Source organism: Onychomys torridus, chromosome 11 (genome assembly GCF_903995425.1).
Source record: "Onychomys torridus chromosome 11, mOncTor1.1, whole genome shotgun sequence".
Taxonomy (NCBI): Eukaryota; Metazoa; Chordata; class Mammalia; order Rodentia; family Cricetidae; genus Onychomys; species Onychomys torridus.
Genome location: NC_050453.1, coordinates 67420351 through 67447223, shown reverse-complemented (window position 1 = coordinate 67447223; position 26873 = coordinate 67420351). Strand labels below are relative to the sequence as shown.

The 26873-nt window shown below is 43.4% G+C and overlaps 1 pseudogene; it reads right to left on the bottom strand.

Annotated features, from left to right (window-relative positions):
• Nucleotides 1–1926: 1926 nt before the first annotated feature.
• Nucleotides 1927–2765, bottom strand: LOC118592905 (annotated as a pseudogene).
• Nucleotides 2766–26873: the final 24108 nt, after the last annotated feature.

Here is a 26873-nt window from a genome sequence, read left to right as displayed (position 1 = left end):
GCGGGCAGTTGGATGCCCAGGGATTTGCCACAAGCTCCAGTTCAATGAGACACTATCTTAAAATAAAATTAAAAAAAAAAAAAAAAAACAATGGAGAAACAATTGAGGTCATGGACAAAATGTGTACTTGGACCTTTCGGAGCAGAGTGAGAAAGTGGCTCTCTATAACTGATTAGTGACGGCTGTCTCTTTCCAGATAGTGAGTAATGGGGACATGTAGACCACTCATCTTCCATTCTCACAGCCGTCTGCTAGCTTGCAAGACCTAAAAGCCAATGGCTCCTACCTTACGCTCACCTCTGGCTAGCCTGCAGCTTGCACTGACTTTCAGCGGGTAAGGCTAAGTGGAAATAGGATTCCATATATTTTTCAAACAGGATTTATTTCTACTATTCTGTAACCCAAGCCAGCCATCCCATTGAGAAGAATCACACAGGGAGGGGAATCATCTTTCACAAGCTGTTGTGTACTCAGCAGGCTGACATCACCAAGATTCAAGGAGCTGTTTACACAATGTGTCACTCAGCCGAGGAGACAAGACGTCTTCCGTCCTGCTGTTCCCTGGACAAGTTCTAAGATCTTCTAGAGAATAAAGACTAGAGGGATGAAGGGAGACTCGAATGCCACTGTCACCCAGACAAGCAGCATAGGACTCTGGAGAGTGGCAGTGTTTTGTTTTTCCTGGAGGGCTGCACAATGCTGATGAAATAAAATTGATCCAACAGTTCTTCTGGGATGGGGAGGCAGTTCAGAATAGTGATTACAAATACTTAATTTCAGCTACATACGAATAAATCTAGGAAGTCATGGACCACTCCCTGGTATGTATGTCCATACCTGTTCCTAAGAGGAAGACAAATGTGCTGTGGATATCGCTCTGTGTAAATAAAGTTGTGATTGGCCAGTGGCCAGGAAGTATAGGTGGGACAAGAGAGAAGAGAATTCTGGGAAGTAGAAGGCTGGGGAGAGACACCGCCATGAAAAGCAACATGTAAAGACACTGGTAAGCCACAAGCCATGTGGCAAAGTATAGATAAGCAGAAATGGGTTAATTTAAGATAGAAGAAGCAGATAACAAGAAGCCTGCCATGGCCATACAGTTTCTAAACAATGTAAGTTTCTGTGTGCTTTCTTGGTTGGGTCTGAGCGACTGTGGGACTGGCGGGTGAGAGAGATTTGTCCTGACTGGGCCAGGCAGGAAAACTCCAACTACACAAATGTAGTGGTATTTGCTCAGCCCATGACCTTGGGTTATACGGCCCAAAGGAGGCAGTGCTTCTTGCTGTTGTATGTGACCTCTTAAAAGGAAAGGGAGAGCGGTCACGTGGTACCTTCTTCCTCCCTCCCTCCCTCCCTCCCTCCCTCCCTCCCTCCCTCCCTCTCTGTCTCTCTCTTTTACTTTTTCTTTCTTTCTTTTTCTTTCTTTCTTTCTTTCTTTCTTTCTTTCTTTCTTTCTTTCTTTCTTTCTTTCTTTCTTTCTTTCTTTATATTTTTTAACCTGGTGTGATCAGACTCTGGGAATTGAACCTGTTTCCTCTGGGACATCAGTCAGTGCTCTTAACCTCTTAACTACTGAGCCACCTCTCTCCTCTTCTTCTTTTTTTTTCTCTTTTACTTTATTAAAATACTGAGTTTATTTCACATGTATATTTGTCTCCCTACCATTTCCACATCTGACCACCACTATCACTTTGTCCTATCATAACATTCCATACATAACTTAAAACCAAGTAAAGGGTGGAGCTCCATCCTTGAAAACTAAACAGGCATTTTAGACAACACATTCTTGGCAATGGAACCTGAACAATATTTATCAAACACAGTTGGGAAAGTTCTCACTTTGCATTATAAAAAAGACTGCCAGATATATCAAATGTTACAGAAATTAAGTAAGACGGACTATTTCAAACTTTTTAAACCATTTTCTTAAAGAGACAACCTCCACTGTCAGAGATCTTGACTAGCCTTCTGGCCAGTCGTCTAGAAGCAATTCTTCACATAATTAATGAACTTGGCTTCCACTTTGGGAAGAGTACCGCCTTTTTCTTGCATTTTTGTGTAGATATAATTCTGAAAAGACACTGCCAGCCGCCACAATGAGAAGCAAGATGTAAAGTACCGGTAAGCCATGAGCCATGTGGCAAAGTATAGATTAATAGAAATGGGCTAATTTAAGATAGAAGAGCTAGGTAATAAGAGGCTTGCCAAGGCCATACAGTTTGTAAGCAATATAAGTCTGTGTGTTTATTTGGTTGGGTCTGAGCAGCTGCAGGACTGGCGGGTGAGAGAGATTTGTCCTGACCGTGGGCTAGGCAGGACTGGAGAAAACTCCAGCAACATTTTTGCCTTAATGTCTTCTACAGAACTAGGTCTTTTTGGTGTTTTAGGAGTTTTTTCCTGTTTTTGAAGGACTCTTGACCCTTTGATTTTGGTGTTGATGGTTTTAAGTCTTTTCCATTTTGGTTTGATTTTTGTGCATTTTTGGCTGGGGTATCTCATACAGATTTCTTCACTGGAACTTTTTCTTCAGTTTCTTCCTCATCAAAATTATCATCATCCTCATCATCTTCATCAAGTTTTACCTTTTTCTGCAGAATCTTGTCACCACCTCCAGGAGCAGATCGCTTTCCAGACATACTTAAGACTTTTACCTCCTCCTCATCTTCATCTTCTGACTCTGCATCTTCCTCTACAGCCACTAGGTGCTACCTAATAATGTGTACAGGCCCTGAACCACACTTCAACCTTAAGACCACAGGTGGTGTAATTTATCTTCTCTTCTTTTGTCTCCGCCTCCTCCAGGGCTGAGGTTGTGGAAGTGTCTCCTCAGGCTGCCTCTTCACCTGGGAATCTGAACTCAGGTCCTCATGTCTGTGAATAATACCATCCTAGCACTTGGGAGGTGAAGGCAGGAAGAACAGAAGTTCAAGGACAGCCTTGGCTACATAGTGAATTTGAAGATCTGTTTGAGAAAGAAAAGAAAAAGCCTGTGGGGGGGGGAGTGAGTGGGTAACGGAAAGGGAGATCCTGGGCTGGCTGAACATTCTGAGACTCACAACATTCAGCCAAAAGTGAAGGCAAGAGAGTAACTCAGCCATTCTTGAACAGCCCCTGAAGGGGAATTGTGAAAACCTTTTGATTTTGCCTGTGTACAGAGCACAGTGGCTCACAGAACATAAAACTCAAGTAGCATTTTTTTTATTTTTTATTTTTTAAGGAGGTCAATTAGGGAACAAGTTGGTACCTTGAGGGGGCAATCATGAAAACACATTGTGGAGTATTGCACTAACTGGAAGACTGTGCCAGCTTGGGACAGCTGTGATCCTGTGGAGAGGAATAAGACCAGGGAGGGTACCAAGGGGTGGGCATCTGGAGTCGCTGTCCTCTGATAGCCTGCATGCAAGTCCAGCTACATGCCAGAAGCTGTGGGTCTAGCTGGTAAAGACTAGGATGTTTAGTTTTGTTTGTTTCTTTCTTTCTTTTTAAGACAGGGTTTCTCTGTGTGTCCCTGGATGTCCTGGAACTTACTCTGCAGATCAGGCTGGACTTGAACTCAAGAGATCCACCTGCCTCTGCCTCTTGAGTGCTGGAACCCCTGAGTGTGCCACCACCGCCCCGCTCGGATGCTTAGTTTTAAATATCAGCTTAGGATTACCTCAGAAACGAGTCTCAAATGAGTCACTGTCTTCTGTCATGTTGGTCTGTGGACATGTCTTGGGTGGGGTGGGTTATTTTGACTATTAACTGATAGAGGAAGACCTAACACACAGTGGCAACATTCCCCAGGCATAGGATCCTGAAATACGTAGCAGAGGAGCAAACTAGTTAGAGCTGGCAGCTGGCATAGGTTCTTTAGTTTTTCTCTGCTGGATTGGGGGTATGATGTGACCAGGTGCTTGACTTCCCCACAAAGGACAGTGGAATCAGTTCTTTCCTGCCTTAGGTTACTTCTTTGCTAAGCTGTTTATCACAGAAATGAGACTGGCCTGCCCAAGTCAGTCTCTCTCTCTAGACCCTAGCTGTTAAACTATATTATTATCTTCATTTTACAGACGAGGAATCATGGAGGGGTGAGACAAGTTGCTTAGAATCCTATAGCTATTAAATTTCAAACACTAAGAGAAGGCTTCAGGAAGCTACCATAGTGTTAATCTGTGCACTTTCGGCTAGCTTGAAGCATAAGGGATTTGGGGGCAGGGGCATGGAAAAATCACAAGCTACACCGCTGGTAGCTCTAAGGATAAAAGACCAAGGATTTACCTGGACTCATGTTTTCACAGTAGTGTTACCTGGCTCTACTTTTCCCTCTCATCCTCCCTCACCTGACTTCTCCAGCCCATCCTTCTAGTTTTCCAATGACTTAGTTAGATCTTGTTCTTTCCCTGTGGTCTATATTTATTTCAGCTCTCTTTCAACTCTTAGCTTACATGTCTTTCTCAAGGACCCATCTTTGGCTTTCACATAGAGATTCATTCATCTCTGTAGGAGTTACTTGTTCGCCACTGACATAATACCTAATCTAAGAAAGGAAGGGGGATGTGGTCCATCATGTCAGAAAACCATGATGGAAGCTGGTCACATTGCCTCTGCACTCAGAAAGCTGAGTGAGCAGGAAGCAAGGCCAGGTTGTAAAATGTCAAAGCCCACCCCCCCCCCCCCAGGTATATATTTCCTCCAGCAAGGCTCCTCCTCCTCCCACAGGTTTCCTTCCCAAACAGCACCAACAGCTAAGGACCAAGTATTTGACATTCGAGCCTGAGGGGACATGCATCACATTCCAGCCAAGAGATCCTCTGCTATTGCTTGTCCAAGACTCAGTTTCTCCACAGCACTGTTTTCTGCCATAATTCAAATCCTCATTTGTGCAGTCACCTGCTTGGTATCTCTTTCACACACTAAACAACAAACTTTATGAGAGCAATAACCTAGTGTGGACCAGCACCTGGAGCATAGCAATAGCTCAGTTAATTCCTGGTGGATGCTAGCAGAAAGTTGTAAAGATTTCAGCTACAGCAGCTTCCTGGAGCCGTCTTGCAGTACTCAAGACTTAATAGCCACGGGATTCTAAGTAACTTTTCTCACCTCTCAGTGCCCTGTACACTCCTCATCTGTAAAACGAAGGTAATAATAATCATTTGCCAGCTATTTTCTAGGGCTGAAGAGGAGATAAATAGGCTGGTGAATGTTAAGTGCTCGTAAGAGTTCATGGTAATTGCTCAATAAATGACATCATTAGCATCATCATCCTCAAGCAGTCATTGTATAACCTTATTGTTGACTGGCTATGGGTGGTGACCTTTGTACTAACCATGGGTAGGGGGAGACAAAGAGAGGCTGTTAACCTTGGTGCGCTGTTTCTATGGTTCCAGCCATCTCAGTTTGGGGACACCTAAAGTTTCCGAGAACAAGTCTTGAAAACAATTTAGTTTTTCTCTTCTTGTATAGTTAAAGTCTGGGAAAGAGTTACTTGGCAATTAAACAAGTCTCCCTGTGAACGTGAAACAATGATACATCTTTGTATGGTATGAGTGTGTGTGTGTGTGTGTGTGTGTGTGTGTGTGTGTGTGTGTGAGCATGCCTGTGCAGGTGGACTTGTGTATAGTTACATATGCCTGTGCAGCCAGAGATCATCCTCACACACCATTTCAGGAACCATCCATCTTGTTTTGGGAGACAGATTCTCTCACTTTTACCTGGAAGTTGACAATTGAAGTAGGCTGGTTGGCCAACCAACTCAGGAATGCACCCGGCCCCACCTCCTAAGTGCCAGGGCTACAAGTGCATGCTGCTTTATTAAAAATGGGGGTTCTGGGGAGTGAACTCAGGTCTTCATGTTGGCAAGACAGGCTCTTTACCAATTGAGCTACCACCTCCTGCCCACAAAATGCATCTGTTTGCTACTGAGATGGGATGTGAAGGTTCCAGGTTCTCCTCAAGTCCTTAGCTGCCTTGCTCTCAAAGTTCAGCTTATACCTCAACACCAGACAAAAGCAGTGAAGACTGGCGACACCCCAGGGTAAGAAGCAGACAGGTGCCACTGGAAGACTCTGCTCGAGGAAACTCGGTCATGGGATGGTCAGCACTGCTGTCTGGGAGGTGACTGGGAGGGACAGGAAGATGGATCAGGAACATCTGATCACTCAGGCCTTAGGGACCTGGGATGAAGATCTGGTGGTCCGAGCAGAAGGCGCTGGGCTGTGGCATGGAGTCTTGGAGGGCACTCACTAGAGATGGGTGGAGAGAAGCAGAGGAGCATTTCCTGTGAAGTTTGAACAGCTTGCCCAAATGAGCTGATTTCAAATGCCTTTATTTTAAAATTCATTTATATTTTTAATTTCTTGTGTATACATGTGGTATGTGTCTGACTGGGGGCGCACACTGGTGTTTGAACTGTATAACATGCTTGTTCTCAAACACAGGCTCCATCATGGCTTCTGATGGTGGCCAGACACTCCCACTACAGCCTTTAATAGTGCAGGGATGAAAAATCTAGAGGGGTTTCGTGGTTGTTCACAAGTCAAGCAGCTCTAACAAAATTAGTACACAACTCCTCACACATCTTCAAGACTCCCCCAGCCAATGTAATCGCTTTACTTCATTTCCCTTTCAACCCTTACCTTCTCTCATCTTCTATTCTGACTCTGGTTAGAAATTAAAATTAATTTCATAAAGTCACACAAGCAACTGTATCTTGTTCACTGAGCTTCAGAGCACCTGTGCCAGCATCCTCATAGCCGCACATGCCCCCCACCCACCACAGAGGCAAACGTGCTACCTGCCATCCCAGCCTCCTCTCTGGAAACCAGAGCAATGTCAGCACCATGTGAACTTGATTCTTCAGACTGAACCATGCATCTGACACGGGTGGGGGCACGCATGGCCGAGCACTCGCTGTCGCAGAGGGAAGAATTTATGTTTGCATCTGCCTCTCGCCCCTTCTCACATCTGGTCTTCTAGGCCTTTGGGAATTCGCTGGGGAAGGGGAAGGAGAGTATTCTAAGGAACTCTCAGTGGGAGGGAGCCAGGGCTGAATAAAGATGAGTTTGCCACTCCTCGCTGGCTCCAAGTGCAATCGGTTCTGACTGTTCTGTGGTTTTGATGTGCTTGGTGTGAGGACTTCTCTTGTCAGATTCTGGAGCCTTTGAAGACTCTTGTGAAGTCCGTTTAGTGCTTCCCCTAGTCAGAAGTTTTTATTCTCAGGGAGGGTCACAGAGGAAAAGTGGGTCATTGTCCTGAAGTCAAGTACAAATGCATCTCAAATGTGTAGTTTTCTCCCCTTTTCTTCTCTCTCTTCTTCCCTCCCCTAGCCCTCTCTTTTCCTTCTTTCTTTCTCTTCCTTCCTTCTTTCTTTTTTCTTTTTTCTTTTTTTGTCTTTTTGTAAGACAGGGTCTCATGTAGTTCAGTCAGGTCTCAAACGTTCTATGTAGCCAAGGATGACCTTGAACTTACACTCCTCTTGCACAGATCTTTAAAGTGCTGAGCTTACAGACTGGTACCACCACACCCACTTTTCCTCTGTGAATGAAAACTTCTGACTAGGGGAATGGAGTTCAGGGCCTAGTTGCACACTAGGCAAGCACTCCAACTGAGCTGCATCCCCAGCCCTCCAAGGCTGTCATTCTTCCCATATCCAGAGGATGAGGTGTCTTTTAGGAGCTCCTGCAGGCTCTTGTTGAAATAAGACACTTTCTGTAACATCCATGTGTTTATCTCACATTGATAAAATTTGTTTCCCCTCCAATGCCCCAAGAGAGGATCATATGCAGAGCTCAGGGAGTGGCCAGGCACTTCTGGACTTTGTAAATTTCCATCTAACTTTTTTTTTTTTGCCTCCTTTAATAATAGAAAAGCCAGCTTCATACAACTATTTCCCAATAGCATTCTTAACATAAATACTCCTTTTTTTTCAAGATTTGTTCCACTTTTAATTTTGTGTGTGTGTGTGTGTGTGTGTGTGTGTGTGTGTGAGAGAGAGAGAGAGAGAGAGAGAGAGAGAGAGAGAGAGAGAGAGAGGGAGAGAGAGAGAGAGAGAGAGAGAATGAGCAGAGGCATCAGATCCCCTGGAGCTGGAGTTTCAGGCCTCTCTCTTTTGCACACACAAATAGATCAGACAGAAATTTTACAACTGCTCCTGTATATTTCCCTTTGGGTAATATCTGCATAACTCAGGGTAATGGCTGGCATCCTTGTCCCGCTCTGCATGAAAAGCTGACATATTGCTATTGGTTTTTGTCATCTTGATGCAAATCTAGACATATCTCCATCCAGAACTGCCTCCATCAGATTGCCCTGTAGGCAAGTCTGTGGAACATTTTCTTGGATAAGGACAGGCTCAGCCCACTGTGGGTGGTGGCATCCTTGGGCAGGTGGTGCTGGACTGTATAAAAAAGTAGACTGAGTGAGTCATGGGGAGCAAGCTGGTAAGCTGCATTCCTCCATGGTTTCTGCCTCTATTCTGTCTTGTGCTCCTGCCCGGACTTCCCTCAATGGTGGACAGTGATTGGGATATGTAAGCCCATTAAATGCTTCCATCCTCAAGTTGGTTTTGATCGTGGTGTTTATCACAGTGGCAGAAACCTGACTGTGACAGCGTTTCACAAGGACTTCCTTTTCCCTGTCTTTGTTTTTTTGTGCCTGTTCTTCTTTCCTATCCATTATCCTTTCTTGTGACAGAGAAAGCTGACAACTTAAGGAGACTTCTCCATCTCTAACCCTTTCTTTAACATTTTTCAAATTACATTTATAGGTTGGGGTTGTGTGTGTGTGTGTGTGTGTGTGTGTGTGTGTGTGTAGTATGTATGAGTGGGTGTGTGAGTAGTGTATGTGTGTATGTAGGTGTGGTGTGTATGTGTGTAGTGTATGTGTGTATGCAGTGTGTGTAAGTGTGGTGTGTTTATGCAGTGTGTGTAAGTGTGGTATATATGTAGTGTATGTATGTGTATGTATAGTATGTGTAAGTGGTATGTGTATGCCAAGGCACATGTTTGGAGGTCAGAAGATTTGCAAGATCTGATGGTTCTTTCCTTTTACTGTGTAGGTCTCAGGAATCCAACCCAGCTCTTTGGGAACAGTGACAGGTGCCTTTATGTGCTGAGCAGTCACTATCTGTTGGTCCCTTTAACAGTTTATTTTGAAAAGCAGGAATGAATATTGAAATTTACACCTTCAATTTTGTTTGCATCTCAAGAAGTGTATACAATTAATCTCTTCTGTTAGTATAAAGGTTATAATAGGTATGAATATTTGTCTGATGTTTAAATATACCCTATTTAAAAAAAACCTTATTAATCTGGAAACACTTAGTTTTACTTATGTGTGTATGTTATGTGAGTGCAGGTACCCACAGAAGCCAGAAGATGGCTCAGATCCCCTGGAGCTGGAGTTACAGGCATTGAATAGCTACACAATGTAGGTGCTAGAAATTGAACTCTGGTCCTTTGGAAGAGGATCAAGTGTTCTCAACTACTGAGGTCTGTTCAACCCCATGCAACACATTTATTCTTAAAATTATGAGCATGTTTTGCTACCATCCTATGCAGGGTCCATTTGTGAGGATGTTCATAGTCGTGAGCGTGGTTGACCAATACTGTTTTCCTAACCATGTTTGCTCTTGAGTTTGAGCTGCCACACAAAGTGTGTATGAGCACCTGTCTGCTTTTGAGAGCCTCTGAAAGTATTTGTAAGTACAGAACTGATCTGTTCCTGGAAGGTCTTTCAACCTCACCTGTTGGTGTCTTTTAATGGTTAAGATATGTTATTACAAATTCAACTCTATTAGTGATGAGCCATTTACCTTTTCTATTCCCTTCTTAAACATTTTTTATAGCTTATACTTTCCAGACAATTGACCATTCTAGGTTTTTAGAATGTATTATAAGAATAGATTCACTAGTTATTTGGAAATGAAGGAGCTGAGCAGGTGGCTCAGTGGATACAGGGCTTGCAATGAAGACTGATGGGTGTGGCTACCAACCCAAGACAGATTTCTCCAAGGACAAGGCAGCTAGCTAGACTAGCCGACCTACAAGTTCTCAGTTCACTGAGAGATCCTGACTCAAAATATAGCATTGAGAGCCACCAAGGAAGACACTTGACAACAACCTCAGGCCCCCCTACATACATGCATATAGGAGCATGCACACCTGCATACATGTTAATACACAAACATATGTGAACACATACATGTGCATACACCACACACATACATATGTAAAAAGCATGTATATGTGTGAGTATGTAAATGAATAGGTATAAACATATATGCAAAGAGATAACATTTCTATATATGTGTGTGTAGAAAAATCTTCACTGAATCTATAGTTTTGTCTTATTTATAATTCCAAGTATTTCTTCCTTGTATTGTTTGGTCTCCACCTGTCTGAGGCTGATAAAGTTATCTATATTTGAGTTACAGAGCGTTGGCTCTGCTGACTGACTTGTTGATGTCCTATCTCGGACCCTTGATGTCTGCTCACATCACCACTCACATCTCCATTCTGAGTTGTGCTACCACCATTTCCCCTCTTCTGTGAACTGAATGTTTTGCATTTTTTAAAGATTGCATTTCGTTTTGAATTACGTGTCTATGTGTGGGGATGTGAGGCCAAGCGCCTGCAGGGGCCAGAAGATACATCACATTCCTTGGAGCTGGAGTCATCGGTGGTTGTGAGCTGCCGTGCACGGGTGCTGGGAACAGAACATGGGTCCTCTGCAGGAGCAGCCAGTGCTGTTAACCACTGAGCCATCTCTCTCCCCACTTTACATTTTTCCAAGTATGTGTAAAGCCATGAATTTCCCTCTAAGGGCAGTTTTGGCTTCTCTTTACAGTACTGGATGTCTTTATTGTCTCATATTCAATGTGGGTTAAGGCTTTAGTTTGTTTCTAGTGCCAAATCTGTAGTTAATCCTGAAGTCTTGACTGAGCGTTATGCTTGAACGATGGCACTTCTGAGTTGTTTTTTATATTGTTTCTCTCTCTCTCTCTCTCTCTCTCTCTAAGTTCAACTGTAAAAAAAAATTCTTTGGTGGGAAGAAAATTCTGGGGACATTTTCCCTAGTCTTAAAAAAACCCTGTTGTGTTTTCATGCATCTAACAATTTCACACACACACACACACACACACACACACACACACACACACACACACGTACACTTTACTCCTTTGCACCCCCCATAGCCCTCTGTCATTCTGCCAACCCTCTTCTTCCCAGGAACGTCCCCTGCCCTCATTTTCATGTCTTTGTTCTGTTTGGGGACCCACCGATCTATGTTTAATTATGGTTGCTTGCATGAGCAGGGCTGGAAGTGACTCCATCACCAAAGAAAATGAGTTCACCTCCATTCCCAGTGCTTGCAGAGCTGCTTTTTACCATTTTCTTCTTGCCATGGTTCTGCTGAAGGGCTAGTCCCCAAATGAGCATTTGGAAGTTGCATGCCCTGTGCCTAATACAGCTCAATCCCGCCCCCCCCCCCCCCCCCCGTCTCTCTCTCCTATGATAAACCTAGCTTGATTTTCTTTGTGTCTACCTTGCTGGAGGATTCTGAATCTGTGTGTTGATACTGGTCAGTAGCTTCTGTTTGAATATATGCTTTTCACCTAGTTTCATATTCCAAAAATTCTTCACTTCAGATACTGTGTTTTGTTTTTCAAGAATATCCATTGATTCATTTTTCTAGGATCACACATTTAGTAATTTTTAAATCATATGCCAGACATCTTACTACAAGGAGTTATAGAGCTCCGGGTAATATTTCCCACTGGCAGGAGTTCCATCTCTCATGTCAGCCAGATCAGTAAGGGCCCGCGCCTCCATCTAATCAGAGCTGGGCTGGGTTCAGCCTAGGTTGCATATATGGTTGGATTCATTTCTCTCACCTCTGTTTCCTCTCTATTTCTAAGACTAATCTATCCTTTGATTGACAGGCTGGCAGCTTTTTATCTTCTCCATCTTAAAACATTGGCAGGGAATTTGGTCTCAGACTTCACAGGTTTGGAGCTCTGCCCCTTTCAAATTTGGAAAATGTTTTGGGGGAGAACAGACACAGCTCCTAAAGTTTGTGAGGCAAACAGACTCCATTGCTTGTTATCAAAGTTCCGTAGCCTTCCATACCGTCCTGGGAGTCTGGAAACCACCAGCACTGAAAGCCTACTGTCTGAATGGCTCCCGAGGCTTCCAGATGTTCATGTTAACCCAACACAGTTTCTAAAAGCTCTGTTGATTTCTTTTCCTTTTAATACCCTTGTCCAGATGAGATCTTTAACCAAATTTGAAACCAGCAAATCAAATGGAATGGGGGAGGGAGGGGAGATCGGCCAGCAATGAATCACTCTCTTCAGAAAGCTGCCATCTTCAGGGGAATTTTATTTTATTTAGTTCTCTTCACTTTTACAGCACTCTATTACCTCTACAAACACAAACTTTTTGCAACTAATCTCATTTTTTAAAAATTGCTGTAGTGAAACTTATCCTCTTCAAATATCTACCACCTTGCTACACTCCATAATCACACTTCAAGTTTACTTCCAGACTGGAGGGATGGTTCAGTCTGTAAAGAACTTGCCTTGCTAAGGACCTGACTTTGATTCAGAGAATTCACATAAATGAGCCAGGTGTCATGGAGGGTGTTTGTAATCCCAGCACTGGGGAGGCAGAGGCAGGAAGAATTTCAGGGTTCACTGGCCAGCTAGCTCAGTCTAATTGCTAAGTTCCAGGTCAGCAACAAACCTTATCTCAAAAAACAAGATGGAAAAACCATGGAGATAGCTCTGAGGTTCAGAGAGCTCTTGTTTACTGTTGAGAGCACCCAGGTTCTGTTCCCAGAACCATGTGGAGGCCGACAAGCAGCTCTCAGTCAGTTCAAGGGATTTGATGGCCTTTCCTGGCCTCTCTGGACAGTGTGCAGACATAGAGTCCGGCAAATCATCCAGATACATAAACCAAAAATAAGCAAGTATTTAAAAATAAAAGGAGATACCTGAGGTTGTCCTCCATCTTTTTTGTGCCTAGTAACATACACATACATGCACACACAGATGTGCACATATACACAAAAACCCCCAAAATATTCATTTGTGCTTTTCATTTGTTTATTAGCTAGGCATCGAAGGTGATCCATGTGCTTGGTCCTTTGCAAGGTGCTTGTATTCAAGATTAAAAAGAAGACCCTGCTCATCTCCTGAAAGGAATCTCACATCTGGGAAGGATGGGCACATAAAAACATGAGGACTAAGAGGCAGAGGCACTCAGATTGTCCCCACAGGAGAAGGACTTAATGGTTATGCCCAGACATGACAATCCTCCACAATTCCCCTAAGACAGATACTGAAGGCAGCTATGCTGGGAGTTTAGGGTTGTGCTGCTCATTCTGAACCCGAATCCCTTGTCTTTGGAAGGAAAGACAGAGCAATATTCATTCTCCCCAGATGCACACATGTTTGAATGTGTGGTTTCCCCGTTGATGGAACAGTTTGGGAAGGACTGGAAAATATGTGTTAGAAGACATGTGTCACTGGGTGAGAGCTTGGAGGTTTCGAAAGGCTCATGTGATTCCCAGCGATTTCTCTCTGTGTGTCAAGATGGCGGATCAAGATAAGCGACCCCAGATGTTCCTTCTCTCTGCCGTTATGGACCCTAACACTTTAAAACCATAAGCTAAATTAAATGCTTCATTTTGTAAGTTCCTTTGGTCACAGCAATGGAAAAGCAACTAAGACACTATGGAAACATGAGGATCTGAGCTCAATTCCCATGTCAAAAGAAGGAGGGGGAGGAGCAGGAGGAGGAGGAAAAGGGGGAGGAGGAAAAGGAGGAGGAGGAGTGTGGTGGTATTGTGTCCCCCCAAATATTGTGTACCTTAATAAACTTATTGGGGGTCAGAGAACAGAACAGCCACGAGATACAGAGGCCAGAAAATGGTGGTACACACACCTTTAATACTAGCCTTCTGGAGGCATGGATCTCTGTGAGCTCAAGGACCCACCGGAAATAGCAGGCATGGTGACTCATGCCTTTAATCCCAGGAAGTAATGGCAGAAAGCAGAAAGGTATATAAGTCGTGAAAACCAGGAACTAGGCTGATTAAGCATTTAGGCTTTTGAGCAACAGTTCAGCTGAGATCTATTTGGATGAGAACTCAGAGGCTTCCAGTCTGAGGAAACAGGATCAGCTGAGGAACTGGTGAGGTGAGGAAGCTGTGGCTTGTCCTGCTTCTCTGATCTTTCAGCATTCACCCCAATACCTGGCTCCAGGTTTGTTTTTATTAGTAAGAACTTTTAAGATTTATGCAACAGAGAAGGAGGAGGAGGAGGAGAAAAAAAAACTGATGTTCATGCCATGTGCTTATGATCCTAGTGCAAAGGGGTATAGACAGGCAGATTCCTGGGGATCACTGGTCAACCACTCTAACCTAACCAGCCAGTTCGGCATTTAAGAATGATTACTTCTATTGTAGAGGATCTGGGTTTGATTCTAGCACCACTGATAGCTCACAATTGCCCATGACTCCAATTCCAGGAGATCCAATGCCCTAATCTGGCTTTCTGCATGTGTTTGGTACACATGAACTCATATAGGCACACACTCATACACATAAAAATAACAAATAAATATGAATTTTAAACATGGATGACATGTTGCTGGAGAGCTTTTCTCCAGGTCCCACTAAGCCCCAGCAGTCCGGTAGCCCACTTATAGAATGAACACACAGATGCTTACATTATTTAAACTGCTTGGCCATTAGCTCAGGCCTGCCATTGTCTAGCTCTTACTCTTATATTTAGCCCATTTCTATTAATCTACACTTTGCCATGTGACTCGTGGCTTACCTGTACCTTATATCTCGCTTGTCATGGCGGAGGCTGGCAGGTCTCTTCTGCCTTTGCCTTCACTACCCAGAATTCTCTTCTCTGCTTGTCTCACCTATACTTCCTGCTTGGCTACTGGTCAATCGATGTTTTATTTTAACCAATCAGAGCAACACATTTGACATACTTGAACATCCCACAGCAATGACATCTGAGAAATAGCACCTTAGGCTGACCTCTGGCTTACATGTTCACACATACATGCAGGCATAAACACACACCTCTGAACATACTTGAATATGTACTTATAGGTACATGTGACCACACACATAGTTTACTTAAATCTTGGTTCTTACCTGTGTTTAGGGACATTTTATGGGCTATAGATTACTAAGTCAAACTGGTCTCTGAGTTTATATGCTTACATGGCAAGGGGTGCAGGGATGAGTACATTCTAGGTGTTCACAGTAGCCAAGAGGTGTAGAACAAAATGTTTGCTATTGAAGACAGACCTACTCAAGTTAGCATTATGTATCATTCATTCAGAATCCCCCTGCCCTCATCTGTCAGGGAAGGCTGGAGCCATTACTCATGAAACTTTTTAAATTTTTGTTATTAACTGAAGCTCCTCTGTGCCAGGGGTTGGCTCAGGGTATGAAGAAAATGAAGGCATGGATTCTGCCTTTTACAAGGTCACAGGGTGATTGAAGAAGCCAGCATCTGAGCAATCCCAGTAGAAAGTGTGTAGCAATGGCTGTATTGGGAGGCACCCTAGGCTTCTGTGAGGGTGCAAACAGACCTGTATCACTGCAGATAGCAGGGACACATTAGGTATCTACAAAGAGATAGACATTTTGGAGACAGCTGACTAGGTGAGCTCTTGCAGCAGAACTAGATGCAAGCTTCAGGGTCTAGAGTAGTGGTTCTCAACCTGTGGGTCACAACCCGCACAAGGGTAACATATCAGATATCCCCGCATGCCAGATATTTGCATTTTGATTCATAACACTAGCAAAATTACAATTTATAGTAGAAATCATTTTATGGTTGGGGGTCACCACAACTCTATTAAAGCATTGTAGCATTCAGAAAGTTGAGATCTACCAGTGTGTTCTAGTTTCCTTCTGTTGCCACAATAATGTATATATTTTTTTTTTTGGTTGCTGTGATAAAACAACAAGGTCAAGGAAATTTATAGAAGAAAGAGTTTGTTGGAATTGGTGTTCCAGAGGGCTAGAGTCCCTGATGGTAGGCAGCCCACAGCAGGCATGATGGCTTGAGAAGCTGAGGGCTCATATCTTAAACTGCAAGAAGGAAACAGAAAGAACAAGCTGGGAGTGGGGTAAGACCTTAAGATCTCAAAGCCCACCCTCAGTGACATATTCCTTTCATCAAGACTGCACCTCCTAAGCCTCCCCAAACAGTTCCACCACTGGGAATCAGGTGTTCAACTGCCTAAGACTATGGGGGACATCTCATTCAAACCACCTTGATCCACAATCATGAGGGAAAAAGGGCTTATTTTAGCTCACAATTACAGGTTACAGTCCATAATAGTAGGAAAGTCTAGGCAGGAGGTTGAGATAGTTGGTTATGTCTCATCCACCATTAGGAACAGAGAAAGAAAAAGTAAATTCATGTTCACTCTCTCACTTGCTGGTGCTCAGTTAGATCTCTCTTTTACACCATCAAGACCCTTACCTAGGGAATGGTGCCACCTACAATGGGCTCAATCATCTCACATCAATTAACTTAATTAAGACAATCACCACAGACATGCCAACAGGCTAACCCAATGCTGACAATCCCTCATTAAGACTCTCCCCAGGTGATTTGAGGTTGTGCTAAGTTGACAATTAAATTTATCCATTGCAAGGGGAGAACACAGTACCTCTTGGGAGGTAAAATAAATTGTGACCTGTGTGTGTTCTGGTATTTAATACAGAGGTGAGGTCAAGAGTTTGGAAGGGCCACTATATGAAGGTTAAAATGTGGTGCTTTGTTTTCTGGCTAGACAACCAAGAGCTAACAAGACTGAGGACTTCCCATCTGCAAATGGTCCTACCCACTGGAAGTTCTGCACCAAAGCTGCTTTCATACCTGGGATGAGGTTCCCACATAGTTTTGCTTGGGAAATCTGTGGCCTCTCCTCTCATGACTTGTCTCTACGTACCTACCAACCCTTCTACTCTCTAGATGGGTGAGCAGACATGTAGGAGCAAGCCACAGATAACTGCAGCCTTTAGTTTCCTCAGGCTGGACTAGGCAGGCAAGGCAGCCACCAGCCTCGGCTTCCACCATCGGTCTGCTGGCTCACCCAACAAATGGTTTTCTCCAGGCCTAATTAAGGATGACTTGATGTCTGACAGCCTACACTTAAGTCTCTGTTGGTCTGCTATTGTTTTCACTGAGCGTGACAAGGTCTGGGAGCTTTATTGTGGATGTCTCAGCCAAGTGCCAAGGGCAAATTAAAAAAAAATAAAAATCACTACTTTCATTCTCTAAACATGCCCATTTACTTGTTTTCCTACTTTATGGTATTAGTCACTGCAATAAACCTAGTCCGTCTGCTTGTGTTTTTTCTTTCTTTCATTTTTATGATTGTAATAGTCTAAAGTCAGGTAAGCATTTCAACCCACAGGACAGATCGCAGGCATGTTCCAAGGTCAGAGGTGAAAACTCCACAAACAGGCCCCGCAGTGTGGTCCAAAGGCCAAAGACAATTTGGCTCTAAGGGCAAAGACGCTTGTTGTCAAGCCTGGGACTAACATGGCGGAAGGAGAGAATTGACTCCTTCAAGTTGTTCTCTGACTTTTACACACACACACACACACACACACACACACACACACACACACACACACCAAATTAAAAATCAACAACAGAGGGAGGAAAAACCCAAAAGTTTTTCTACAAATATTCTCCTTCACTTTTGGCCCCCAGTACTTCCAGGCCTGAGAAATCTCAGTGGCTTCCTTCTTGGGAGCCCCTCTGAGAGACAAGCATGATTGACAGTGTCAGCCATTATTTGTTCTATGTTATTGATTGCCTCAGCTCTTTATTTCAACAACTTGAGCTGTCGGATTTAGTAAACCAAAGTACATGACACTCAGTTAGATCTTAAATTTGGCTGCATAATCAATATCTCATATGACTATTTATTGTCCACACAATTTGAGGATCAAATATTTACTGAGCTATCATTATGTTGATATTGATATTGACACTACCACAGACTCAGTGCTATCAAAAAGTAAAGACGCTACATCAGTGGTATGAATGGTGGAGGAGTTGGGCACAGAAACTTTTGCCATGAAGTATTCAAAAGCTAGGGAAAGTGGAGACTGGTAGGGAGCGAATAAATAAACAAGACCACACTGATCACAGCTCATATACACCCACTCACCCACATAAACTCAACCATTTATGAGAGTATGTATGTATATATACTATACATGTACATGGCTGTTGGTCCAGTGAGGTCGATCAGTGGTTTAAAGCTCTTGCCTTGCAAGCCAGATGATGACCTCTGTTTGCTCCCCAGAACCCAGGGTAGAATGAGAAAACTAACTTCAGAAATTGTCCTCTGACCACGGCATGTGCCCACTCACACATGTGCATACACACATGCAAATACACATACACACACACACATGCAAATACACACACATGCAAATATACATACACACATGCAAATATACATACACACATACACACATGCAAATACACACAGACACGCACACACACACATACACAGAACTTAACATTTAAAATATTAGCATATTGAAGAAGACTCAGACCACCCCAAAATAATGAGTTTCTATCAGTAAAGATTCTACCTCAGAAAGCAAGAGAAAGTTCACAATTTGAATGTCAAGGCTGAAAAAAACGGCTCAACAGCCAAGAATGCTTACCACTTTTGCAGAGGGCCTGGGTTCAGTTCCCAGCACCTACATCTGGTGTCTCCCAATGGCTTGTAACTACAGCTTCAGAGGATTTGATGGTGTGTGCACTCACAGAGGCAAAACACTTATACACATAAAATAAACACATTTCTACAATTTAAACATCTATTTACTATCTTTACTATTTACTATTATAATATGGATACAAACTTGACAGTATCAATGTGTATTTAAAAGAGACATGACCAAGTAAACAGTCACTTCTAATTTAAAAATAACCACTTTATGAAGCAAGATTGTGCAGAGAGTTTTAACTAGTTATGATGGACATGAACATTTATTTCTAATTATGAACATTAACAAAATATTTTAGATAGACGGGGATAGATAAATAACCTCCAAACAAAAATTCAGAGTTGCATATGGTGGCTGATAATAAAAATATTTTCTTTAAAGCCAGAAATGAAATAAGGATAGTTATTATAATTTTAACATCATTGTTAGAAGTTCTAACCATTACAACTGGGTAAAGGAGAAATCATAGATGTAAATATTGTAAAAGAGACACTAAACTTATTATCTTAACATATGGTTGCATAGCAGAAAAACTGAGACTATGAACCATTTAGAAAAAACAGAACATGAAACAAAAATCTGACAGAGCATTGGTGAACACATGAATGTACAAAATGACTACCTCATGAGGAGAAGCAAGACTCAGAGGAGTGAGAATTCCATTGGTAACTATAGCTGAAGACACTCTTCATCCATGCCAACCTAACGAATAGACGTGCAGGCCCTAAATGAAGATCATGTTAGACCCAAGAGTCACAAAAGTCACAGAAATCATTCTATCAACAAAATATCCACTGAGCTCTACAATACAAAGCTTGAATTTCATAGAACTATTTGCTCAAAACTTCTAAATGTAAACTTAAAATACCAAGAGAGGCTTGCTGTTGTTATCTTTTGGGAAGTTGAGAATATTAGACAAAATTTATATGAAAAAATAAAAACTGAAATAGACACAATTATCTACTGGTGGTAAATAGGAAATAAAGTAACATTTAAAATAGTGACAGAAAGGGGGATTGATTGATTGATTGATTGATTGATTGATTATTTGTTAATTATTTTTGATGGGTTCCTATGTGGCCCAGGATGTTCTCAAATTTGCTATCTTATAGCCAAGGCTGGGCTTGAACTACTGATTCTACTGTTTCCACCTCCCAAATACTAGAATTGTGGCTAAATACCACCACTCTCCTCTTGGGGAGATTATTTTAAAATTGGTTTGGGAACAATCTTGGGAAAATTAAGGTATATAATTTCTTATAACAAAAGACATTCTTATAGCAAAAGCTGTACTGAGTGAGGGTTTAAACATGTACAAATGCAAAAAAAACCAGTGTGTGTTCCAGAAAAAAAATAAGTAAGGAGCTCTTACAAAGTAAATGTGTGATTCAGAGGCCATAAACACATACAGCACTCATGTAGGTGATTTGCAAATTGAAGTAACTTTAAGCAAACACACACAAAACCCAAAAAGACATAGAAAAAATAATTTGTTATATATATCAAAAGAGAATGGGCTTTTAATTAAGAAGGCTTTTATAAAATCTACAAGAAAAAAAGTAACAATCTGAAAGCTAAAAAGGTAGGGCTGGCCAAATGGTTCACTGGCTACAAAAATGCATGCTGCACAAGCCTGGAGTTCCAAGTTCAGTGTCCAGAACCCAGGATGGAAGGAAAGGACCCCCCCCCCCCACCCCAATATTGCTCTTGCTGTGGTAGAATAATCAGACAGAAATGATGTAAGGAGAAAGGGTTCACATTGCCTTTAATTCCACAGAGGATACATCCATCCCATCATGTCTGGGGCCCCACCAAGGCAACAGGAGTATCAGGCTGCACGCCAATCAGGAAGCAGAGGGAAGAGGAAGTGGGGCCAGGCTATAAAACTGCACACCCACCCCTAGGGACTCACTTCCTCCAGTGAGGCTCCACCTCTTGAAAGTCCTACAGCCTTCCTCAACAGTACCACCAGCAGAGACCCAGCATTCAAATGCATAATGAGCCTGGGACCCACACAGCTGGCCAGGTTCTGACTTCCATATCCAACCAGGACATGAGTGTCCCCCACCTAGAATAATAACAAATAAAATATTTTAAAGTAAAAAAAGAAAGAAAAGAAGAAAAGCTTCTGAACAGGCAAGTAATTTAAAAATGGACAATTCTCCCACAATTTTAAAGGAAAGTAACAGATAATTTTTATAATTTATCACATGTGCAAAAATGAAAGGGTTGATGCCTACTGCTGAGTGGCTGGGAAATGGGCTTTATGCCCTTGGCCAGGCATAGAAGTCAGTGGGACCTTCCAGAAGGTCAGCTGGAAACTCATCCTTGCTTCCTGCTGGCTGAGAGCGCTCAGTGGGGTTCATCTGGAAACATATAATAAACAATTTCAGAATGCATGTACAAATTTATCCACATCACTGTTGCTTATTATCAGAGGAGGAAAAATGGGGAGTAAAATGGCCATTAATAAGAGTGCTCCCTAAAGCTTTTATAATAGGAGTAGGGATGTGGCGCAGTCAGCAGAGTGCTTGCCTAGCACACACGAAGCACTCACTGCAAAAAGCAGGTATGGCACTCGCCTGTAATCCCTGCACTTGGGAGGATGAGGAGTTCAAGGTCATCTTCAACTGCATGCTGAGTTTGAGGCCAGCCCGGGATATACAAGACTCCTTCTAAAAACTAATAAACATGAAAAATAAAACTTTTATAATGTACCCACAAGATGAGCTAATGGGCAACCAGTGAAAGGAATGAGCTGGGAGGTGTGGGCTGATGTGGAAAGTGAGTAAAAAGAAAACATCTTGTAAAGGGGAGTGTATGGCGGTCTTCTGTGCAGGACATATAAACATGTTTTATATGCACATAATATATAAAGATATTGTGCAAAATGCACAAAATACATATATATTACATAGAGAGGGAATCGTAAAAACTGATATGTGTGTACATTTCTGTTAGAACAGAAACTATTCCTGGGGCCGATGTTCCGAGACTGAGAAGAACTGGTGGGGGGAGGGGAGCAGGAGTCCACTCTCTGCCTCTAAACTTTGAATTTTAAAAGATTGCACTGTATTGTTTCTATTTCCTCCCCAAATAACTCAACTGATTTAGGGGCTTTAGGATGGAAGGTTAGTTTTTGTTTTATTTGTAAACATGTGATCCCTAGTTTCTAAAGTCAGAGAGATTGCTTTTGGAACACAGCGTGGCATTGGCAGGTATACGATGCTCACAAGGATTAGCTGGTCTGGTTTGGGGGCTTCTTCTGGGCATGTGTTCATCATATTTCGAATACTGTGTCTCCTGTGGCCCAGGCTGACCTTGACTTCACTGTGTAGCTGAGGATGACTTTGAGCTTCTGATCCTCCTGCCTCCTGCTCCCAACACTGGGATTACAGGCGTGCCGACTGTGCCTGGGTTCTGATGTAGTAGAGGTGAACCCCACAGCCCAGTGCATTCTAGGAAAACGCTCGCAGCCTCTTGTCTTGGTCCTTCACCACTAGAGCCCTCTAGCTCCTGCCTCCGCCCTCTGGTTACTTCTCTCCCTCCCAGACTCCTAGCTCAGAATCCCGGTCCATTTTCAGGTCCCTCCCTCAGCCAGGCCCAGCACAGATGGGGCCCTGCTCTGCCTCTCTGAGCCTCAGTCACACTTGTCTACCTGGCTCCTGGGGGGCCCTTTATTTGGAGGGCAGATCTGTTCTAGAGGCAGGCTCCAGCTGCTCTCCTCTAGGCCTGTTCTTTGCTAGTGAGCTGCCTCCACACCCCCTCCTCCTCCTGAGGCTGGGAGCACAGCCTCTCAGAAATCAGGAGTCCTCAAGGTGTGAGGAACTGCCGCTGCTGGCTCATGGCTCCACATCATTCTCTAGGCCTCAGTGGCTTCATTGGTCAAATGGGCATATCACCTTTCTCCTAAAGTTGCTAAAGTTATTCAGTAAAATAACGTAGCCTTAGTAGGTGACCAAAGAACATTAATCTTTCTTTGCTGTTCTTGGCTCATGATTTCGCTTCCCTGCGTGTGTGTGTGTGTGTGTGTGTGTGTGTGTGTGTGTGTGTGTGTGTATTGAGGCCAGAGATCAGGCTGGGATATTATTCTTCAGGCGCCCTGCCCTTTGGTTTGGTTTGGTTTGGTTGTTGTTTAGTTGGTTGGTTTTTACTCAAAAAATCCAGTCAGTCTCTACCTCTGAAATACATCTCAATGCCAGGGTGTCTTATGTGGGTATTGGGGATTGATTTCAGCCCTTGTTTTGACTGAGGCATCTTCATAGACCTCTTTTTTCCCCACTCATTTCTAGCTTTGACTTCCATTTCCTTGTGGTCTTGAGGAGACAGGAAGGACAGCGATCCTTTTATTACACCCTCAGTCTCGCCTCCTCCAAGAATCCTCACATCCATATGCTCCATGGCTAGAGCCCAATCTCAGGCAGCTCTGTCCTATCTAAAGATCCCCAGAAGCTGTCCCAGGGTGAGCATACTCTTGGGTAATCCGTGTTTCTTCATCATTAATTTACAAGACACACGCCTATGACCTGGGGGGTCTCTGGGTGTGGGCCTCCAAACAGAAAAGACCTCTTGAAGTCCAATCAAACCTGTGGGTAGACTTTCAACTCCTCCGTGAGCCAGCAGCCTGGAAACACAAGCTCTCTATTAACGAGCACACACCCAGCCTGCAAGGCAAGCTGCCTGGTCTCTGGATTCTCCTGGAATTGTTTGGCAAGTGTTATGGCCCTTATTCAAGCTTAAGGTGAGCTGACTTGTTCTTTGCCTTTGGAATTTTATGATTCTCGTTTCAGATGACTGGAGTATAATTCTTGAGTGCAGATCTTCTTTTTTTCTTTTTTAAAATCTTAACACATTTAAATAAATTTAAATTAATTTTTTTTTACAATTTCATAAATACAAATAGTGTATTAAGGTCATGTTCAGCTCTATTACACTCACTTCTGATTGCTTCCTTCCCCTTACTAACTAGTTCCCCCTTACTAACTAGTTCCCCCTTACTAACTAGCTCCCCCTTACTAACTAGTTCCCCCTTACTAACTAGCTCCCCCTTACTAGCTAGTTCCTCCTCTCTCTCTCCTCTCTCTCTCTCTCTCTCTCTCTCTCTCTCTCTCTTTCTCTTTCTCCTTTCTCATTTTCTCCTCTCTCACTCTCTGCGCATGTGTGTGTGTACGTGTGTGTGCATATATGTGTGCATTCGCAGGTCTTGTGTATGTGGTCACAGCTGTCTTATGTTTTGAAAACAGAACACAGGGTTCTTCTGAATCTGGCTCTCCCATCCTTTCCATTTCCTTTTCTACGATCTTCCACAAACCATGGAAGAGGTGATACAGATATCCTGTTTACGGCTGGCATAATTGTCACTTAATTCTCAATATTTTGACCAGTTTTGAGTCTCTGCATTAACTGTTGGCCACATTTAAAAGACAATGATGAAGGCTGAGAGCAGGAAACACTGGTTTAAGAATATAAACAAAAATATGCAGAGGGCAGTTTGATGACATGCATTGAATAAAGCATCAGTGGTAAAGTCCTCCCTAGGGCCTGGGATCTCTTCAGCCACAGGTTTTTGATCAGGTTTCAAGTACTGGAAATGTGTTCCTTCCTCTGGCGCAGGCCTCAGATGCAATTAGAAAGTGGGTGGTAGCACATAGTCATGCCACTGGTACACAAGTGCTCATCCCTCGCCTGGTAGGTTAGTGTTGTTTAATATGTGGTCTTGGATGTGGAACACTGTTAACTTTCCTCCCCAAGTAATACAAGACATTGCCATTGCTCTTGTGTGACCCCCTAAGCTGGGTAAGAGGACCCTATTATTGAAGATACCATACAATTTGGGCATCCTGGGATTCAACCAGTCTTAAGTTGCGGGTAGCCCTGATGGCTGCCTCTGCACTGAACAGGTATGGACTTTTTCCCCCCTTGTCTTATTCTCTAAATAACATGGTAGAACAGTAGAAGGCATTTACATCGCATTATGTCTTGTTAGTTGAAGTTTATGAGAACACGCAATATGCTGGCTGAGAACACTGTGTTATTTACGGACCGGCAAGTGGCTCATCGGATAAAGCACATGTTGCCCAAGCAGGAGGAGCTGAGTTCAGATCCCCAGGACTCACATAAAAAGCTGAGTGTGGTAGCAGGTGCCGGCAACGCCAGGGTGGCAAAGACAAGTGACCCTCTGAGACTCACCAGCCAGCCAGTCTGGCCAAAATGCCAGGTAGGGTTCAGTGAGAGAGTGTGTCTAACACTAAGGGCAGAGTAATAGAAGACGCCGGATTTCTATCAACCTGCCTTACACACACACAGACACACACACACACACACACACACAGACACACACACACAGACACACACACACAGACACACACACAGACACACACACACACACACAGACACACACAGACACACACACACAGACACACACACACACACAGACACACACACACACAGACACACACACACACACACGACACACACACAGACACACACACACACACACACGACACACACACACACACACGCACGCACGCGCACACACACACACACACACACGCACGCACGCGCACACACACACACACACACACACACTACATGGTTGGAAGAATAAGAGTAATAAGGAGTAATAAAGTAAAGAACAACTTTTCAAATCAGAAAGGTAGAAATGACAAACCCTGACATGAAAAACAGGCAAGCCTCTGGTGAGCAACAAAAGAATGAAAATTACCGGGCTGGAGGGATGGCTCAGAGGTTAAGAGCACCGGCTGCTCTTTTGGAGGACCCGGGTTCAATTCCCAGCACCCACATGGCAGCTCACAACTGCCTATAACTGCAGTTCCAGGGCGTCTGACACTCTCACACCAATGCACATAAAATAAAGTTAAATCATTTTTTTTTTTAAATGGAAAATACTTAAATAAAATCAGCAGTTACAAGCTTGGGTTCCTTGAAACCCAGGCTGTGAATCCCTATGACTGGAGGTGAGCCCAGCACAGCCAGTGGCTGAAGGCATCATTGCTGGCAGAAGGCCTGTTTGGAGACATGCAGTCCATCCCTACATGGAGTTGTTTTCACCTCTCCAAGCCTGGGTCTGCAGCCTGGCTCCCTATGCTGCCCCAGGCAGGAGCTTCTTTTGCCATCCACCATGTCTCCCTCCATGGGCCTCTAAGAAGAGCCTGGCAAGTCTTCTCTGGGAGATCTGACTCAGCGCTCCTCCTTCTATACCCAACAGGACCCAGACACCCAGCTTCACCGCTAGTTCCTCTCCCACCAACCTACCAGTGCATTCACTGTCTATCTTAGACACTGAGACTTGGGCTAGGGAGATAACTTAGCCATGCAAGTACTTGCCTTGAAAGCAGATCTGAGGTTACTCTCCAGAGCCCATATTACAAAATGCTGGGCATGGTGGCACACATCGGTAACCTCAGTAATGACAAGGTGAAGATCCCTGGGGTTTAGTGCCCAGCCAATCCAGCCCACTTTGTGAGCCTGAGGCTGGCAGCATCTCAGATTAGGTGACTAGCTCCTAAGGAACCACACTGGAGGTTGTCCTCTGACCTCCTCCATGTGCATGCCTATGTACCCACACACTCACATATTCACATGCACGGGCACCAACTATATACCTGAACCTGTCCACACATGAACACACAGACTTGAGAATTTGCTGGAGAGATGATGAAGGGCCTGTTACATAGTGAATGCTATATCTTCTGAATCCTTCTGTACCAAAGATCCTGTTGAGTAGGGGTCAATCACAGCATGATGGTAACTGTGTGGTGCTGGCTTGCTCTGAGAGTATGTTTTTGACAATTTCCAAGAAATCATTGACTTTATTTTGCTTTAAAAAAAAGGCAAAGGGTGAAAAGGCCCAACTGAGTACAACCAATAATTTGCAAAAAAGTCAAGTATTTGCATCTAATTCTCTTGACCGTAGAAGTAAGTGTTACAAACAGACAGCAATAGAGAGATGACCTTATTATAGTCAAGGATACTACACTAGTCATTTTCTTGTTTCTGTGACAGAATGACCAACAGGATAGTGTAAGGAAGGGTTTATTTGGCTCACTGTTTAAGGGTGCAGTCCATGG